Source organism: Armigeres subalbatus, chromosome 2 (genome assembly GCF_024139115.2).
Source record: "Armigeres subalbatus isolate Guangzhou_Male chromosome 2, GZ_Asu_2, whole genome shotgun sequence".
Taxonomy (NCBI): Eukaryota; Metazoa; Arthropoda; class Insecta; order Diptera; family Culicidae; genus Armigeres; species Armigeres subalbatus.
This window is the reverse complement of record NC_085140.1, coordinates 278,469,966-278,474,571: the sequence shown is the minus strand read 5'-3', so window position 1 is coordinate 278,474,571 and position 4,606 is coordinate 278,469,966. Positions and strand designations below refer to the sequence as shown.

Here is a 4,606-nt window from a genome sequence, read left to right as displayed (position 1 = left end):
AGCAAAAAATGAATTCTTACCAATATGAAAAGTAGTATTCAAAACAATAATTAAAAGGCTAGCTTATTGATTGGGTGACAGAAGCCTAAGCTGGATTCTGACTTCAAACTGGGAAGCACTCGAATGTTTGCCAACTGGAAACATTTTTGTTCTATATCCAGGATGTTTTGTAATACTAAAATAAATGCTAATACAAAAATAAAACGTCACTGCATTCGCTTCAGTCGCTTGCCTTTGGATGAATATTGCAGAAGGAAGCATCACCAACACGCCCCATTGGCCCATCACCCCGGCAAGGGTGAAGGGCGTCAATTTTAAAATGATTGTTAAAATGTTAAAACACATTTTAGCCGAAAATAGTTAGATTTTTCGGGTTTGAAATTTAATTTTCTTTTAGATTGGCAACATGAAAGTCTAATTATTTCGATTAAAAGACATGTGTAGATATGTAGTCTAACATATATATGTTATACTTCGGCTACCTAAATACTTCGGCTACCTGTTGGTGGTGTTGGTGTTGCGTGGGAGTGCTCTCGCCTCTCAGATTTGACGAATCGATGTTTTAATCTTAGTTTACAAACGCAGAGAAGTAGTTTTAAAAATGTGGTATTGAGTTATAGAAAATAAAAATTGTTTATAAATATGTTTTTGAAAAAAAATGAGAACCGAACGAGCGTCGAACACAGATTCTCTGAGTGAGAGGCTAGAACGTTACCCCTCAGCTATCTTTACTTCTTGGATGAGTGGTGATCGAAGTATAACACGTTATACGCAATTTGCACTTATCATCGGCTGCTTGTGCATTCGTGCGGCAACGCACCGGATGCTGTGTTTGAAGATTTCAAATAGCACTCGGATTTTGTGGGAGAAGCTGAGATTCGGTAGGATTTGAAGAAAATTTTTCTTTTTGGCAAGTCAATAAAATATGTATCCAAACTTTTCTACAATCCAAGCATGTTTTGGATCATGTAGTAATCTAAGTTCGATCATTTAGTTTGTCGATTACTCATACCAGAAGTTAAATTTTAAACGTGTTTTATGGTGGACTTCTGGTGCGAATATTTTTCGACATTTATCCTCTGGAATGAGTTATTGACAAACTACTAAATTATCGAACCTATATTACTAAATGATCGAAAACATCCTTGCTATAATTCATAACAAATTACTCTAAGGCAATCAACGATTTTTGATTTCCTGATAGAATAATATCAGGTATGCAATCAGTATGATATAAAGTATTACACATTATTGGCCCAAGTATGCTGATTTCGGTAACACCAGCTCTGTCACGAGTTATCTATCAGATTTGTTGCAGTGATAGTTTACCTGTGCAGAGTGATCTGCTAAATAATTTTAGATCGGTTCATTATAATATATACAAAAACAAATTAATATGAATCAATTTTAATAAAACCTTCGGTTAATCACTCCAAAATGCTCTCCATATGAAGAAAAGCAACCATAGTAGAATTCCCTTCAAATTTTATTAAGTCGGATCAAATTCGTAAATCTTAGTTAAAAGTGGTTGAATGTTAATGACAAAAATGGAACTGCTATCAGCAAAAAATTAATTCTTATCTATATGAAGAATCATACTATTCAAAACAATAATTTTAAAAAGGCTAACTTATTGATGGGTGCCAGAAGCCTAAGCTGGATTCTGACTTCAAAACAAGAAACACTCGAAAGTTTGTCAAATGACCAACATTATGGATCATATATCCAAAACTATGGACCATATTACCGAATTGGATCATAATCACGATCATAATCAAAAAGAATAATTGAATTCTTCATGATACTTCTGGATACGCCTGAGCTATTTTTTGAATTGGTAGCGTTTTATGGAACATTCAGATGTTTATGGATCGTTTTTCATTTTTTATGGATCGTTTTTGTGCATTTAACGGTACAAAGTAAGGCTGCCATAAACAAATGTGAAAAATATGTTTGTCAACCCTTTTGAACGAGCGAGAAAGGCATCATCACCGCTAGGTGGATTACTCAGGGTTTTTTTTTTATAAATCGGAATAGGTTCACTAAGTACCTTTTCTGCCGTTATCCAGAACTTTTTTCGTAAATAGTTTATGTTAGTTATTTTCTTTACTTTCACACTGAATAACAACATGAAAACAAAATCATCACTGTAAAAAAAATGTATTGAATTTTATTCACGTTTTTTCAATTCAGTGTATTTCGTGTATTTCAAATCGTATTGACGTATTCGAATTAGGCTATCCATGAGGACATTCAGCGATGGGACTGACAATCGAAATCAAAACAAAGTGTGTATGCAGTTGAACGGAACTCACTTCTGGTGTAAACCGCGCTTAACAATTTCTTTTGAATTGTTCTGTCAGTCCGGTCAGAATCTGTCAAAAAATCAAGGTAAACAAAAATCGTCAGCTGTTCGCAGCTGTCTTATGGATTGCCTTATTAATTTTTGAACTGACTGTCGTATCCAAACTTTGATGTTGCTGAACACTTACCGAACACGACTATCCGCGTGAAAAATGACGTGTTTAAAAAAAAAATACTTTTTTTATGTGTTCGCACGGTTGTATTCACAATTCGGTTGATGTGTGCAGTTGATTGCCCCTCGCATTTGGCTACGGGTGCCCCTTCCAGTATAGACTAACGCAAAATGATCTCCCCCAAGAAATTATGACGTTTGAGCGGGTCGCATAATGAAAGCAAAATGAACTTTTGTTCGAGTAGACGACCCGCTCAAATGTCAAAATCCATCGGGTGAGTGAATTTCATGAACTCCTGCACAGGTCTATTGCTCCAAAAAGTTTTGGTTAATCGTGTCGCTATAAACCAAAACCAATAAAAATTCTGAAATGAAAATGATAGCTAACGTAGTGTGGTTGTTACCCATTCATCTAATGTGCGAAAGCAGGTAAATTTATTTAGAAAACTTTTTTTTGTTGGAAAAACTCTTGTACTGAATTCAACGAAACATGGCTGCTAATTATCGAGTCAAAGTGATTTTTCACACAAGTTTATGATGTTTAATAGTTAAGGAAGTGCATGAATTTAGTGTAAAGAAGCTGACATTTTTTAACGCAAACTACTTCTAAGGCGAAGACTCGGATACAGGGCTTAAAACGGATATTTTCAAATTCGAGACCGTCACGAAATTAGAAGAGATTTCAATCGCTACTAATGTCTTTATCTTTTGATGGATTTTTCAGATTTTCTTATCAATCCATTCGGAAACTGCTCAGCAATTTGCCAATTTCATCGATACTGTTGAATATCAACGTTGAACTATTGAAAATGTTAATTCTTTCCGAACCTGATAAAAAAACGAGCAATGGGTAATGTTTTCAACATAACCGCGAGTGGACGTAGGACTTGTATAAACGTAACGTATTTACATTTAACTTCTAACTTTTGGATCTTTGGAGTTTGATTATAGGTATTGATATTGGAAACGTACCATGCTGTGTAAAATTATTATAAATTTGTTTATTTAAAACTTCTGGAAATAAAACTAATAATTAAGTACATTATTAGAATTGCTTTGTTTCTAACTATTAAGCCCTTATTTACTTAGTCAAATGTTGGGCATTTATAGATTTCTTATTGATGATAGTATTTGAAGTTTAAAAATTCTATTAATAAAATTTTCAGACTTGGGCAAAACGTGCTATTTTAGGGGAACTGTCCCGTTTTCCAAACCAATTTCGTTGCTTCTTTTTGCTAACATGCGTGCTTATTGCTGAAAAAATCACAACAATAAGAAACAAGTCAAGGAGCAATAACCCTACTGTTCCATCAACTGTGAACGCACCCTCGTCCCAACGAGCTCAATGGAACTCACCATCACTACAGCAGCGAGATGAAGATAGTGTAGTAGAGAAACGTCAGACACGTTCGATGAGTAAGAGATAGATGGGTAATTAGAACAATAATAAAACCATAACAGAGTCGTTGAAAGTGATTGGATTAGATTGGATAAAATTATTATTTTTTTTTACATATTGGTCTGCTATTTTTCTTGGCACTAGATTAGTTTACGTGCAATTTGCTTAGCTTAAACGAATAGGAAGTGGATTATTGAGAAAATAACATATATAGCAGGTAAACAAATGTAATAAAAACTACGATAAACCTAATGTGTAAGAAACACAAACTTATTCTAAACTTATCATAGATAGGAGGATCACAGTTCAGTCCAAGACAAAAGCTCAAACATAGTTTGGAATCTTGAGCATATAGCAAGGTAACTATTAAGTTGATTAAGTTGATTGGAACGTTTATAGCATAATCAATAATACATAACAAACAGGTATTGAAAGACTACCGTACGAGACCGCTTTCCGGACGTAACGGACTAGACGAAGACACTAAACGTGAGTAACTATACAAGCCAACAGACATTGTACTGCGAATTGCTCATTTTATGTATTTAAACTATTAATAGGAAAATTTAACAATACAAACCGTGAAATACTTACTTCGGCGAGTTTTGTTTAAATTATCGGAAATCTATTACGTCTTGTTGCCTCCTTTGGGAACAAATTAAATTTTCCGTTTATTTCCGGAATGGCAAGCGGAAGCGTAGCGGGTGCCGGGAGCATTCCAGAAAGAAGAA

At 34.5% G+C, this 4,606-nt stretch overlaps 1 long non-coding RNA gene across 1 annotated transcript; it reads left to right on the top strand.

The window, feature by feature from the left end:
* The first annotated feature begins 3,943 nt into the window (after positions 1 to 3,943).
* On the top strand, positions 3,944 to 4,375 carry LOC134216409 (uncharacterized). The gene is made up of 3 exons (XR_009980654.1): positions 3,944 to 4,092; positions 4,166 to 4,234; positions 4,301 to 4,375. It is a non-coding gene; the product is annotated as an uncharacterized LOC134216409 (long non-coding RNA).
* The last annotated feature ends 231 nt before the right edge of the window (positions 4,376 to 4,606 follow it).